Here is a 16798-nt window from a genome sequence, read left to right as displayed (position 1 = left end):
CAATAACACATATTTTGCTTATTGACGAAGCCATTCAGCCAGAAATGAGCATCATCAATGAAAATTATTTTTCGATAAAAATCCGGACAATTTTCAAGTTGTAGCTCAGCCCAATTCAAGAACAAACAACAAGTTTGATGGTCAAGCAGCTTCAGTTCTTACGTCAATTTAATCTTGTAAGGATGTAACCTAACTTCTTTTCTCAAAATTCGCCACAACGACGTCGCAGAGATGCCAAACGTTTGAGAACGACGTGTGTGAGGCTGATTTGGGTCTTTCTCAATTGATGGTCTAGCTGCAGCAATATTCTCAACACTACGGGCACTTCTTTGTCTCACTGGCACGGGAACATTTTGTACTGTACTTGTGAATTCAAATCTCCCTACTATTCGCCCAATTGCTGATCTGACAGGACGATTATGACGACCATAAATTGGAGGTAGCGCTCTTAAAGTTGAGGTCACTAACACCGAATTTCTGTAGTAAATTTTAATTATTTAGACTTGTTGTTGGATCGTATATCTTCCAATGCTGAAATGGCAAGCCTAACTGGAGAAAAATTCCAAAAGAGCAGGCAAAAATATGGCGTCGTTTGCTATCCCTATCGGTCTACTTTTGTAGCGTCCCTGTTAAAAAACCCTTTATATACGTATATAGCTTTTCGATGAAAATATTTTCTCGGGCATCACAAAATATGGTAGATACAAGTACGTCATAGCTTTGCTAGCTGTCAGTTAGATCTTTCCACGTCTTCAATTTGGTACGACAGGATTTTTTCACATATCCGGGAAAATGTTCGGATTTATTGAAATGAAACACTTCATATAATAATCAATTTCTTGTTGTTTCTAGCTGTAGAACTTTAAAATTTTTATTTTTTTTTTTCAATTTGTCCAACATAGTTGGGTTGATTTTCTTGAAGGTGCATCGCTTTCGATGGTAATATGAATTTAGCATGATCTGGCACATATTGCGAATCCTAATATATGGGGCCTCGCAAAGTTTCTTGGTACGCTTTTGTGCAATCTTTTAGCTAGTAGATATGGACATAACCGAATTATATTAAGCTAATCGTCACACAAATTAACAAGATTTGGAAAACTTGCCAGCAATAATACCAATCGCGATTTTTCTTCTATATATTATATAATTATCATGTTTATGCTGGTTATTTAGAGGTATTCAAGTATCAAATTTATTCCGACAACATTCTCGCATATTATTTACCAGTACTGCAACTTACGCGTATCAACTAGTCCTCAAAGCATTAAGCTCATATTGGCAACGCTAGTCAAGCTTTAATCTCACACACATCAACTCCAATTACTGTTATATAAAAACTCAGTAATTATGTATAAGTTTCATTTGAAGTCCAACAAGAATTCTCGCAATAGTGTCATATTTGGCCCACTTTAGTATAAGACACTCGTACTCTTTAGTAAACTGCACAAGTAACCTTACTACATTTAACTATATTACCGCAAGTTGCTGTCAGCATATACTACATACGTTCACTTATAACATTGAGTGACTCATATTAAGTCCTTATCTTCACGCCTCACACAATCGCACACACCGATTATAAATATTTTTATTTTTTCCTATATAAACTAATTTTCATTGTCCACCAACTGGAAATTGTTGCCTTTTGTGTCTGTATAAAATGTGGGTCTCCAGGTACGCTGTCACATATATACAAAACGAGTTGCCACGAAATCCTGCAAAACCTGCTGCTCCATGCGTGTAATAACCGAAATGCGCGGAAATGACACATTGAGACACTGCCCAGTGAACCAGTTGGCAAGCGACTGAAAACGAGAGTGTATGCTACACACACAAATGTACATATATATATTTATGTATTTATGTAAGCAATAACACGGTCGTTGTGTTCACATGCCGGTCGGCTCTTTGCTGACTGAATATCCTCCAAAGCAACCGCTTTCAGTTATTAACTGCAGTCGTTTTCATTTTGGGCTATGAAAAACCAGAAACGAAAATTTGTAAAAATCATGGAAAAATTATTTGTATATATGTATGTACACATATATACTATGTATGTACACATATATGCTACTACACAAGCAATCAGCGCCAAATAGTTGAACACTGTGATCGGCATCACTCACTTGTACAAAGGAGTGAACGGCTTGCTTGCTGACCAACTGAAATTATGGATCAGTGTGCGTGCTTGAACATCGATATGTACATACATATACACGCTTAAGTCTATTTTAATAGCCTCGCTTATAGGCGCCGACCTGTTGAAGTCGGATATTGACTTGTGAGCTGAAAGTAGAATGCCATAACGACGAGTTGCGTTTATGCGAATAGCTCACACGTTGTGCCGCATATTAGAGTCACAATTGCTGTGGCATTATTTGTCATAACTAGGAGTGAAGTTGGTAATTTTTAACTCAAATATCAAATCGTTATATCCAGCGACAGCACAAGACATGCAAATTACATTTAATTGCTTAGGAGCTTAAGCGGATTGTTTAAAAGCTTCTTGCCGTTTTTAATATGCCATAAAATAGTTATTTTGTATACCAAGTGTTCGAAAATACATCAGTTGCAACTCTGTAAATAGATGGTTTCGAGATGCTTTGTTATGCGGCTCTTCTTTACTCAACTTTAATTATCTTAAGCTAAATAAATAGTGGGCGTTAAGATATCATCCTGCGTTTCAGTCTCAGAGTGATGTTTTAAAAATCATTTTTTTTTTTCAATCAATTTAATTTTAATTTGGTGGAAACAAAATTCAGTATACTTCGTAAATTCTATAATGACTTAAGGGGAGCTGCTTTAGAGGCTTCAAAACAACGATATTTTGAGAATTCTTTTGGGACGGATAATTGGGAGGATTAATTGATTAAAACGAAAATTCTAAGGATATATATTTAAACATCATCGGCATTTCTAGTCTTTTACTCCTACCTTTGGGAAGCAATTGCCCGATGTAAGTCGCAATTTATATCTGAAAAATCAAAGAGATTCATATTGTTAATAACTTATCTTCTAGTTGAACTAATAAAATTCTAATAAATGAAAAAGAATGGTTTTTAAACAAAAAATTTTTTCTTTATGTTGCTTAAAAATATAATCAAACTTGACTTTTCTTATTTTTTTAGTTGAAATAGAAGATAATGTAATGCCAAAGATAACAAAATTTGCCTTAATTCCATTCGAAGTTTAGTTTTTTTTTCTATGCTGCCGCCAATTAAGAAAAATCATTAAAATTAAAACCCGAGAAATCGTGCGTCAAAGTTTTTTTGCTTATATAATACTAGCTAGACGCTTGACCACTATTTCGCCTCTAACTTCGACAAAATTTCGAATGTTTTTGTATAACTTTGGAGACATATTCTTAGATAATTTCTAAAGAAATTTAAGCATAAAAATCGATCGATATTTACAGTTATAAGACCGAAAACAGTAAATTTTCTAGAATTTTTTCTAAGAAAACTATTAAATTTATTATCGAAAAAATATGTACACGGTACATGGTATCTTTTTTGGTTGTATTTTAAGGCTTATTATTTGTAAAAAGATCTATTTGGAAAGGAAGTGCAGCTGATCTCCGGGAGCTACTCTAAAAATAAACGTTTTGTAATGACCACTCACATATGTTCTCTGAACTGGATCCTCTAAAAATAAACAACCAAAGAGAGTTCGTTAAAGTAATGTTAAATCTAGTAAAGCAAATCGAAGGATAAGCAAAACAAAATTTTTTGACAAAATGGAGGTTTTTCAAAAGATAAAAATAGATTTTTGACCAATACTTTGGCCTTAAATTGTTTAGAAAAAATACTTATCGGTGAGAAAAATCTTAGTTTAATTAATGAAAGGTATATTTAAGAAGCTTGAGAAAAAAAACTTGAAACTAATCGGTTTAACCGTTTTTGAGTGATCAACATTACGAATTTGAAAACACCATTTTGAGAAAAACACGTGTAAAGTTTGGAATATATTTCGCTGTCGTTGTAGTCTTTTACTTCCAAGCACTCTGAAACGCCTTTTCAAGTTTCCGTGTAACTTCGAAAATATTCACCTAAACTATATAAAATTGTTTATGTGCATTCTTCAATATATAAACATTAAGAAACTAAAATAAAAAAATTCATTTTTCGAAAACTCGAACAACATATAACTCCTTAATCCCAAAAATGCAATTTTTGTTATTCCTGGTCTAGCTTATTCCTTTAATTATACGCAAAGAAAGTCAGCTAAGATACAAATGTTATTTTTTGTCACAACTCCTCAGATGTTCGATTCCATCAACACAATGTGTTAAACAATCAAGTATTCAAGCAACTTTATATTAACATATTAATAATATTATTATTACGTTTTTTGCTTTGTTTTCGAAAATATGCTGACTATGACACTTTTATATTAACATAATATTTTGTCAAGTCATCGTAAACACATTTTGTTGGTGTAGATGATTGAGCTATGTAGAAATTATTTCAAAAGCTAAGACAAAAATATATCGTTTAAGGGGCACACCTAATGTGACAACCTAAAAGATGTCGATTTTGGGAATTAAAAATAATTATTCTGATCCTTCGATGACGCTAAAATACAAATCCTCCACTTCTGCAGTGATTCCGACGTTCCTTGTAAATGAGATTTAAAATTAAAAAATTCTCCTTAAATTAGAAGATATCATACAATATTTGATTTTTAATCAGATCAAGAAACCGATCGGCCATTGTATGTAAAAACAGGCAAAAGAAATTTCATTATGATCGGATCATTTGTCTACGAATTAGCACAGCAGCAAATTTAATATTATTGAAATGTGAACAAAAAATTTTTTAGAAATTCCTCACAAGATGTGCCACTTTATTTAAGAAAAATTTTAACGGCCTGTCAAATTATAACGCATATGTTTTTCAAGACTTTCAAATGGTATTGGCTTGTTAAATTGATTAAATTCTACGTTTATTATGGCCAATTGCTTTGTACTCGCAAACAAAATAACAAAAACAGAAACCAAACTTTTGAACTAAAAACAACAGAAGTAGTAAGTTAAGTACATTTCGACCTTATTCATCACCTTAGTTGAACTCTCAGCTATGTGAATCTACTCATTTATATATTTTCATAAACAAATATAAATAATATACATATATAAACAATTTCCGTAAATTTATCCAGCAATAAAATTTATCAATAATAGTAAATATATCTTACAACAACAACAAAAGCAGCTATCTGCAAGGCAATCAACACCAGATGCCTCCACAGCTGTGGCAACAAACTGAACAAACTGACGTGCCGCCGAAAGTCACCTTCAGCAGTCAACACCCAGCACACTTCAAGCGATACAAAAGACTTAAGCGACGAACGCGAGCCAAAGTACGCGCACTTTGGCAAAGTGCACAACAATTGAAGCGGCAACGACAACTTGTTAAGCATTTGTTGGCACAGCTTATGCTTGCAGCAATATTTCGGCAACTATTTTCCACTTTTTATTTGCTGTTGTATTTTACTATTTTCGCTTTTGTGGTTGCTGTGCAACGAATTGCTTTGTTGTCTATATTATTTAGCAGTAATTTGTCGAAGCGCGCAGGCCAGCAATTTTTTCAAATAATAGCGTTTATGATTTAATATATTTTAGTGGTGTGCTGTGAGTTGCATTGCAGCAAGCAATTTGCGCGTTTCGTATAAATTTTTTTGGCAGACTTCATATAGCCGGCGCGACGTTTGCTAGTCACAGGTTGAGAGCGTTGCGTTTTAATTCATCAAACTTCATGAGCGTCTGCAGTTGTGGTAACGCAATTATGAGCGCTGAATGGCACTTTATAACTGGCCAGCGCTACTGTGCAGCTGCAGTTATGTAGACGTGACTTAGATGGCCGCTGGGGACGCATTTGTTGAGTAAATGACTGGCACTTGCTACGTTATGTGTTCAAATCTCCGGAGAGACAGAATATCAACAAATTTAGAGAACTTTGGTACTTTACCGCAATTCAGAGTTTGCTTGAAAGCAATTTTTGGGAATAAGTAGTAATCTTCTCAGTCTTATCAACGCACATTTACTTTGCTCGCATGCCTACTGCCATTTAACATGTCAAGTGTCATAAAAAAGAACAGTTGCGCAAAATTTTTGTTTTTGTTCTTTGACGCAGACACCTATACACACATAAATAAATACATATATAATCATACACAATATACATATATATAAATATACATATATATCCTTCTAAGCTAACCAGACACATTAGCCGCACAAGTAAGTGCACTGCATTCGAGGTCTCCGCTAGCAAGAAACTGCTTTGCTTGAGCCGATAATTTGCATGCATGTCTCAATAATGTTTTTTTCTAACACATTTATTACATTTTAATTCGTTTTTTGGTATTTTCTGCAAAAAAACAGAACAAAATAAAGCAACAAAATGTCGGCATAATTGAAATTTGATTATGTGCCAGTTCACGTCTCGTAAGAAATATAGCGAATGAAGTAGAAATAGACACACGCACATGCGCACAAATCAGTTTTGCAAAAGCAAAACATTTTTCCACTCAATTTAAATTCAAATAATAACCTTAATGAACACATTACAATTTAAGCCGTGCGCTTGGTCTGCAGATATGTATATAATCAGGTATTACACTATATATATTTTGGTGTTAGAAAAGTGATTGTATAATTTAATGTGCGGCTTCATGCTGAAGTTTTGGTTTAAGTAATTTAATTCTTATGAATATTAACTCAGACAAAGTGGCAAATTGATGTCAAGAAAAATATATTTTATCTCAAAAATTATATTTTTCATTTCAAAAAATATGTTTTTATATAAGAAATATATACTTCGTATAAAAAAATATATTTTTTTAAATGAGAACAATATTTTAAATAAAAAAATATTAATGAAAAAAATATTTTTTATTATACACTATTAATTTTTTTTATAAACATTCCACAATTTAAAAAAAGTTATATTTTTCATCTAAAAAATATATTTTTAAATAAAAAATAATTAATTTGGTAAAAAAATATTATTTTTAATGAAAAAAAATTTAATGAAAACAATATTTTGTATTATATATGTATATTTGGTTTAAGTAATTTAATTCTTATGAATATTAACTCAGACAAAGTGGCAAATTGATGTCAAGAAAAATATATTTTATCTCAAAAATTATATTTTTCAACTAAAAACGAATATTTTTCATAAATTTTTTTTTTAATATATACTATTCATTTTTTTAATATTTTATCTAAAAAATAATATTTTCCAAATTAAAAAAACATATTTTTATATAAAAAAACTTTATATTTCGTATAAAAAAATGTTTTTTTATCTGAATTTTCTAAATTTTTTAAATGAAAATAATATTTTTGGTGAAAAAAATATTTTTAATCATTTTTTTTTCATAAAATATTTCTATTTGATATTTTCTCGTTCCCTCATTATTTTTAATAAATATTTTTTATTTTATTATATTAATTAAAAAAAAAATTTAATATACATATATGCTATTATTTTTTTTATAAACACCTCACAATTTAATTAAAAAATTATATTTTCCATCTAAAAAATATATGTTCATATAAAAAATATGTATTTCAAATAAAAAATAATTTTTTATCTAAATTTTCTAATTTCTTTAAATAAAAAAATAATTTTAATGAAAGTTGACAATTGTGAAATTTTTATTAAAAAACAAAATAAAAGTATAAACATATAATAAAAAATAATTTTTTCATTAAAATTAAAAAAAGTTGATAGTTTTTAGTAAAAAATACTTTTTCCTTTAAAAGAATTTGTGCAAGCAATAGTATATTATAAATAATATTTTTTTTCATTAAAATTAGTTTTCCATTAAAAATATTTTTTATTACATACATACATATATACTATTATTACTTTTTTTAATGAAAAAAATATTTTTTATTGTATACTAATTTAAAAAAAAATCCACAATTTTAATACATACAATTAATTTTTTTATTGAAAAATTTCACAATTTGCAAAAATTTCTTTTTCATATTTTCTTGTTTCCCCACATTTTGCAATTTGTGTCAATTTCGCCGCCAAAGCTGTACACAAAGCGCCTGCGCATAAAATCATAATTGTGCTTCAATCAAACAAAATGTGTCAGACATATTAAAGACCAAAGAAAAAATATTCACACACGTAATAGTTGAAAGTCCACTACACAATTACAGACCGTACCAGAAAAAAATCAACAAACACCAACAACAGAAACACAATTCATTAGCTGCTCCACTTATTTTTTTCCCCTCACTAATACATATGCATTTTGAATGGACGCCTTTGCCAGTATGTTGTGCATAAATATTAAACAACATCTGCACACACACACAAAAACAAAAAGTTTCATTTGGTTTCAATCTGCGAAACCGACTCCGATCTACGCGTGATTTAGTGTTCAATAATTAAATGGAATTATAGCAAATTACCAGTCAAAGTTTTTCTCAAACTTACAACGCAGCATAGCTGTGTATACAAACCGACAAGCAGATATAAAGGTTCACAGCAAATATTGCATAATTGCATATGTAATAGCTCAATTGAAATAGGTTTCATATTCAATTTGGAAGTCATATTTAAATGCCACTAATTAAGTCTGTTTAATTGAGCGGAGTTTGCAATTGATTAAATACGCTGCTATTGCGCATTCATTCCGGACAACACAATGAATACTATGTATAAATAGAAGTCAATATTATTACAGGGATTAATAATTCATAGTTTTTGCTCGCACTTAAATATATAATATATGCAAATACTAATTTGATGTGATTACATGTACAGTTTATACAACCAACAGGCATGAGTAAACTAAATAAATAACAATATTTGTTGCTTTTTTATATATATAGTATGATATATGTATATAAAAGAAAAAAATACATTTACTTATAGCAGCAATATTTTTGAAGTTAAAATATTCCAAACAAATTAAGTTGCGAAATTTTAAATGCGTTATTGCGTTTTAAGTGTCAGTATGTTTGTGTTATCAGGGCGAAAACGAGCTTCGAACAAAGAGCCAACATTAAATTTTGTTTTTAAATTACTAAAACTTTTACCGAAACGTTTCAATTGATGAAAAAAGTTTATGGCGATGATTGCCTATCCCGTAGTAGAGTGCACGCGTTCGAGTCAACGTTTTCAAAGTGGTCGTAAGGACATACATGACGATCAACATGTGGACAATCAAAATCCGTGACCACCTGAAATTCCATCGAAACTGTGCGTGAATTCATCAGAGATCAGCCGACATTATCATTGAAATTCATGGAAATGAAATTGAACATCTCCAAAACATCGATTTATCGCATTTTGACCGAAGATTTGGGGTTACGAAAGGTGCGTGCACGGTTTGTTCCGCACAAATTGACTGACGACCAAAAATTGCTCAGAATCCAACATTCGATCGACGCTTGTGACCGATTATTTGACCAAAAATCACATTTTAACCATTAACCACTCCCCATATTCACCTGATATGGCACCGTGCGACTTCTTTCTTTTCGGAAAAATGCATTTGCCCATGAAAGGAAAGCGTTATGCAGACGTAAAGGCCATTCAAAAGGCTTGCACCGGCATACTGGCGACCATACCGGCCAACGAGCTAAAACACTCATTCGACATGCTTTTGGACCGTGCAAAAAGCTGTATTGAAGCAGAAGGAGACTATTTTGAATAAAATAAATTGATTTTTCCGAAAAAACCATTTCTTCTGTATTTTAAGTCCTGTTTACTTTGGAACACACCTTGTAGTTGGTGTTAATGACCAACCTTTTCAACTGTGAGGATCTAAATAGCCGAATGCTTTGGAAATTAAATTCTTATCTAGCGGGTATTGCCAACCAATTACACCTCTTCTTTTTATGCTTACATTCCGGCATCTCTGACACAGAGTCAAAGCATGTACTGACTTTTCTGCCGACAAAATGCCAATTTTAAGCAGTTACCAACTAAAAATGTGTAGTGATCGCTTAAACTGCTATTAACGGGTTTTCCAATAAAAGCGCTACAAAAGCCTGAACCCAATTTTCCACGATTTTCGAGCATAAATCGGCCGATACTGCTGCGATAACACATTCGATATTCGTACGAAGCTCATCAATCGTAGCTGGCTTATTGGCATAGACCATAGACTTGACGTAGCCTCACAGGAAATAGTCTAACGGCGTGTAATCGCAAAAGCGAGGCGGCCAATTGACTGGAACATTTCGTGAGATAACGCGTTTTCTAAACTTGGTCTTCAATAAATCGATTTTGAGATTCACATTGTGGCTTGTGGCGCCGTCCTGTTAGAATTACATATGATGTCAGTCCATATCATCCAATTCGCAACAAAAATATTCGGTTATCATAGAGCGATAGCGATTCCCATTCACTGTAACGTGCCAGTGTTGATCATCACGGAAGAAGTACGGCCCAACGACGCCGCCGGCCCATAAACCGCACCAAACCGTAATTTTTTTGTACGAATGTGCTTTCACAGGTATAAAGAATTTCATTGATATCCCAAACCGTTTCTGATTTATTTAAGGATAACTTTTCTAGCGCTCTTATTGAAACCCCCGCTCTTAAAGTTGATGCCGCAGCTCCGAATTTCGGTAGTAAATTTTAATAATTTCGGCTCGTTGTTGAATCGTATATCTTTCCATAATGAAATGGCAAACTTTACAGAAGAGAAATGTCAAAAGAGCAGGAAAAAATATGGCGTCGTACTTTTGTAGTGCCCTATTGAAAACCCTATACGTAGAAACAATCGCTATGGACTTTCCATAATTTTACGATTTTCGGTTGCTTCCTTTTAAAAACCAGCGACGCTTTACAACCGACGCTTAAATATGTCTTTTGATGTTTTTAAACTGAACTCAAACAGTTTTCGGAATTTCTTTCTTGATTTCCACACTATGATATCTATTAATAACGGTTACCTTTAATTACCGCATCCAAAGCATTTTATATAATTCAGCATTATTTTGCACATTTTGCCGCAAGCAGAAAAAAACATCTCTTTAACGTTTTTCTGTTTTGTTTTTTTTTGTTTTATTTAATAATTCAGAAAATATTGCTCTCAATGACGAACTAATTAAATAAGTTCTAAGCCATAATCCAACTGTTATGATTTCAAATCAATCATAAATGCTTAGAAGCAAACACATGTGTATATATATACATACAAATAAACATAACTGTAGTAATAATTGTAGACAACAACAAACCCTATTGTGTAAAATAATCGCCGCTACTTACTTGAGCAACCCAGCAAGGGGTATTTTCAATAATCGCTACTCACTAAATACCATTATAGAATGCTAAATTGGAATTAGACAGTACTAATTGCTTAGCATGCCAATTTGAATGTTTATAGGCACATTAGCACAATAAGAATCACAATGCATACGTACATGCATACATACAAATGATAAAGAAAGGCATATTAAAGCTAAAAATACCATGCAGCGCACAATGTTGCAAGTCTTGTTCATACAAAAACATTAATTTGCTGTTTATTAATTAATATATATGTATGTTTTATATACAGCTCTTATATCTACATAAATATATATGTAAAACAGCATGCACAAAATACATGCACACACAACTTCGGCTTGTCTACACACTTGAATGCCATGTCGAATGTCGATTGCCGAAAGCGCTATTATAATGAAATGGATTTACGATAAAAATTGTTGCATTAACAATTTTTGTGACCTTCACCGACTTAAGGTGGACGAGTTAGTTGCCTTTACTGTTGGAATGAGCGCGCTAAGCAAACAAAGTCAACGATGATGGTACTATAGTGATATCATATATACATACATACATACATGCATATAAATATTTATGAATCAACATATGCACGCATGCGCACGTTGGCAGCGGCAGCGGCAGCGGCTACGGCTACGGCAAATTGAGGAGTAACGCTAATGACAAATATTAGAGTCGGCGTTAAAATCAATGCGCATTCCAAAGCCAATGCTGAAGTCAAAGTCGCTCGCTTTAAAATAACAGCAAAAACAAAAAATTCTCCTCCATAGAAAAACGTAAAATTAATGACGTTATTCACTTTTATTGATTTTGCCAGTAAATAAAAATTGATGACACTTTGACATCGTTAACAAGACATAAAACATACACTTGCTTCAACACAGCTATATATGTATTTGTGTGCGTGCAATGGTTAATTTTAGTAGTGAATCGTTTGTTTTCTGCAAATTGGCGAATTGAATTTTTTGAAACGAAAAATTTGTCTGCTTATTGCATGGCCGCCAGCGGTTTTGGATTTAATTGCTTCTAAGGTTAGCCTTTTGAATGGAGGAAATAAAATTTTGGATCTTAAAAATGCCGAAAAAATACTTCCGCAATTCAGCCGCAACCAGTTGACCGAGTTATGCTGATTTGCGTATGTTCAATCAATTCAATTGGAACTTACGTCATTATATAATGAATATTGTTGATTTTCATTAAGAAAGCGGAATAAATAAGGTTTGAGTATAATTTTTGTAAAAATTCCTTTATGTTATACCATCAATGGAGTGTTATGTTATGTTAGGTTAGGTTATGTTAGGTTATACAATGTTGTGTTATTCCATGACATGTTATATTATGATATAATATGCTAAGTTATATTATTTTTTATAAGTAATTTAATTTTTTCAAATATACCTCCCGTTAGCCTCTTAGTAGCATCTTCCCCAATTTTTTTGCTTGAAGAAAACTATTTTTTCCAAAATGGTTATTTGTATCAGTAACTAGTTTTGTGCTCTTTATAACTCCTTTTACAGGGCACAATATTCTTCGAAGAGTCTGATCTCCTGACAGTTAGATGGATTGGCAAATCTTGGCACAAAAGCTATATTGTTCTTCTCATACCACTTAACTGCCGATTTGCTCTAATGGCATGAAGCAAAGTTAAGCCAAAAATTCGTTTTTGCAAGCACTTCTGGATGTATAAATCAGTGTTCATAGTTCCAGTTGCAACAAAAGAACTGGTTCTTTTAGCACAACTACAAATTTCTTGCCAAACCGAAAATTTTTTTTTGGAAACTTTGTCTGTTTTGTGTTTAAAACTCCTCTTGAACACTCGCTCTATGATCTGCAACATAAAAATCCAGACCTGGTTTGAGAAAATTCCCCAAACACATATGTCCCAACATCCATAATGCATCAGTCACATTCTTTGCGGAAATCAAGGGGAAGCCGTTTGGCTCGATATTTTGTCATGCTGTTCTTTTTGGTTTCCTGCCTGAAACTTTCTGAACTTAAGCCCTCCCTCTTTTTTAACTTTTCTGACAAAAGCTTCAGAACAGTGTAGTTTTTCTGCTACTTTTCTCTCCAATATGTTGGGATTACTTTCCTAACTACACCACGGCTCTTAAAACCTCAGGTTCAGTCAGGTTTCTACTGAACGTTGTAGCAACACGCGATACCGGTGTCTGAAAACATTGCTTTTCTGGCAATTACTTTAATAGTCCAATTCGGATTTTCGTTATAAAATCGAGTAATTTTTTTGCGCACTTCTAGTTGACTGCTCATTTTGAAAGCAACAGGTTTCGAATTCTATTGAAACTTGGCAGAATGGGTTTATATATTGCAAAGCTGTCTTCATTTGAAACAAATTAAAATTCAAATTTTAATTAATTTACATACATATGAACCAATTTCATCGTGCGCGATCCTAATGCTATGCTATTTTATGTTATATTGTTGATTAAAAGTAGGTTCGTTAACTCAAATAACATAAAGAGTGGTTAATTTAATTCAAAATTTGTTTCCCTTTACATCCAAGGTATGAGCCGAATCGGCCTTTGATATGTTGGGCCTCACAAAAATCGTAAAATGTAAAGGAGGTCTCTAAAGGAAAAAAAAAGATTCTGCAAATATATTTTTGATACTGATTCGAATTTTTTTGGCAGTCTGATTTTATGATAGTAAAGGCCTCTCTCGCCCTTGCAACTTTTCGCATTAATTTCCTCAAGCAAGTGACAGCAAACTAAGCTCAGAAATCCTGGTTATTTTCCACTGATACTTCCGCTGAAATCAATTTTTCGTCAATCTTTTATTATTAGCGGTTTATCATTTAAAAGTTGGTCGATTATAACCTCGTTTAATTGTTCCATCACTATTTGCTAACACATTAAGCCTTGTATTCTGTTCACTGCATATGTATATAAAATAGTAATTTGTACAAGATAACATTTTAATAACCACTTATGGTAAATTTGACATTGTGAAATTTTCTTTTAGCTCGTGCGCTCAGCACATGCCAATGCAATTAGCGCTAATCAGCGGTGCAAACTTGCAAATTTTTAGCCACAAATGCACCTCATAAATTAAAGTTGCGATATGCCAGCTGTCAAAGTGTTAATTTTTAAAGCTGGCAATGCTGCTATAACGTCGCTTTGCGTACTAGCGGCAAACATCGCTATAATTGGTGCGATATGATTTATCAATGACAGCAATATGAATATATATTTCTATCAGAATTAGCTATAATATATTGATCAATATGCTGTTTTAAAAGGACAACCTTGCAAAGGTGACTTCTGCACACACAACACTTTTATATATACATATTTAGAAATCATTTATCACTTTTATTGTGACTATTGCTTTGTTTCTGTTAAACAATGTGGAGAGTCTCAATGTCTCATTATTGTTCAATGAACTTGAAAGCTGATTGCCCACAACTGAGAGGTATTTTCCGAGGTTGTTGTTTTCACAACAAGCTGTCGGTTTGGTGTGTCACGAAATACACCGATTAGTTAGCTGATGCAGTCGCATTTATATATAATACGATATAACTACATTTATATACGTTATACATATTTATATATAAATGATTCAATTAAGCTGTTAACCAAGAATCGTGACCTTTTAAACGACTGATTGCTACCATCAAGTGCAACAGATGTTAAAAAAATTAGTAACCAGAAAAGCGTTTATTTCGCTGCAGCGAAGTAATAATACTATTCAGAGGTGCACTTAAAGTGCAAAAGTCCAGAAAAAAATCATTATCTTTATTTTGTTCGGTCAGTTTGCATGGCAGCTATAAGGTATTTTAATCCAATTTGAACAATTTGGAGACAGGCTTTATTGCTCTTCAGGAAAATAAACTTGGCCAAATTTCGTGCAAATAACTTGTCGAACAAAATAGTTATCCACACAAGAACTTGAGTTTGACCGATTAGTTTGTATAGCAGCTATGTGTTTTAGAGATCCTATCTAAACAATTTCTTCGAAGATATTCTAAAATAAATGCAAAATTAGATTTAGTGTTAAATCGTAAGATCTAGAGGGTGAATGCTGTTTTTCAAAACGAGAAAGTACACGACCATGACTTATGGTATCGCCTTGTTGCAACCACATATTAACTACAATAATGTCATCCAATTTCGATAAAGAAAACTGCGTTATAATGTCGTAATATCGAGCACCAGTAATAGTCACTACTTGACCAGCTTCATTTTCACAAACTCATGGCTCATTTATAACTCCCGCCCTTAATCTACACCAAACAGTGACACGTTGCTTCGACAATCACAAGTGGGTGCTCAGAACTCCAAAAGTGGAAATTTTGGCGATTAACAAACCTATCAAGATGAAAATCTTCTTCATTGCTAAGGATGATTTTGCTTTTCAGCATCTTTTTGCTGATGAAAGTTGAAATATTGTTCAATAATAAAGACACGTTTTGCTATCGTGCAACGCTACATTTATACTAAGCCTAAATTGTCAGCTATTGATTTATTTTTGTAGGGTTGTCATATTTTACTACATAAATGGCGGGAAATTTAGATAAGGATAAAGGATAGATAAAGACTCCAGATGGAGCTCAGTTTCTAGCTTCATTAGGAGTAGTCATCCCTTAAGATTCCTGAGCTTGATGTGAATTTTAATAGACTCCGCAGCCTCACTATCGATACCTCCTACCTATCATACTATAGGGATCCCTGATGCTTACAGTGTCGTCTTGCCAATGCGGAACAAGTATACAAGAGATCTCAATTCTTTCCCTAGTGCTCTGCTTTAGACATTTCCTGCAGTCTTCTCGATCTTTCAGTACCATTCTGCGGGCATGTATAGGCATCATACGGTGACCAGTTAGTATTTCGATCATATTCCTACAGTCTCTTGTAAAAGGTGCCAATAGAAATTTTGTGTATTTCTGATCTACCGTTTTGCACACGACTTTTGTAGTTTTGCACCCAGGTAGCTTGCTCCATCAGGTTTTGATTTCATTGCCTTCGTTGCCTTTGTGGCCTGGCACCCAGTACTTACTTGCCTCTGCTAAGACTTTCCACTGCTGCCCTGCTTTCCAAGCACTTCTAACCGATATGCAAAATGCATATTGCATATTGTAGTAGTCCCACAACTTAAAATACTGCCTTATACTTCACTCTGGATAGCATATTCCCGCACCAATTCCATCGTCCATTTTCGAGCCATCCGTATAGAGCCATCTTTTTCTATGCGTACTTTGAATCGTCTTTCCCAGCTGAAAAGTGGGATCATATATTAGTATTCAACAAAGTCAATTTTGATTTCCAAAAAGTACTCTGTGCAACCGGTGATTATGAAAAGTTCGTTTTTTAGTTTCTCTCTTCAATGGACAAATATTTCCTCTCTCTCGCTCTCTTAGAACTTTCCTCATATATATACATAAGTAAGGAAAATATTACGATACAGATTACTAAAGAATACTTTTTATTTAAGATCTCAACTATATTATTTAATTTTATTTAATTTCGTTTATTATTCTAAAATTCTAACTTAAGTTTTATCTCTTACCT

At 32.8% G+C, this 16798-nt stretch overlaps 1 protein-coding gene across 3 annotated transcripts in view; it reads left to right on the top strand.

Annotated features, from left to right (window-relative positions):
• Positions 1-16798, top strand: part of LOC125778279 (uncharacterized) — a 47009-nt gene that overhangs the window by 14991 nt on the left and 15220 nt on the right. The gene's annotated exons all lie outside the window — the stretch shown is intronic.

This window comes from Bactrocera dorsalis, chromosome 4 (genome assembly GCF_023373825.1).
Source record: "Bactrocera dorsalis isolate Fly_Bdor chromosome 4, ASM2337382v1, whole genome shotgun sequence".
In the NCBI taxonomy this organism is placed as follows: Eukaryota; Metazoa; Arthropoda; class Insecta; order Diptera; family Tephritidae; genus Bactrocera; species Bactrocera dorsalis.
Note: the sequence above shows the minus strand (reverse complement) of the source record. Positions and strands in the feature narration are given on the sequence as shown.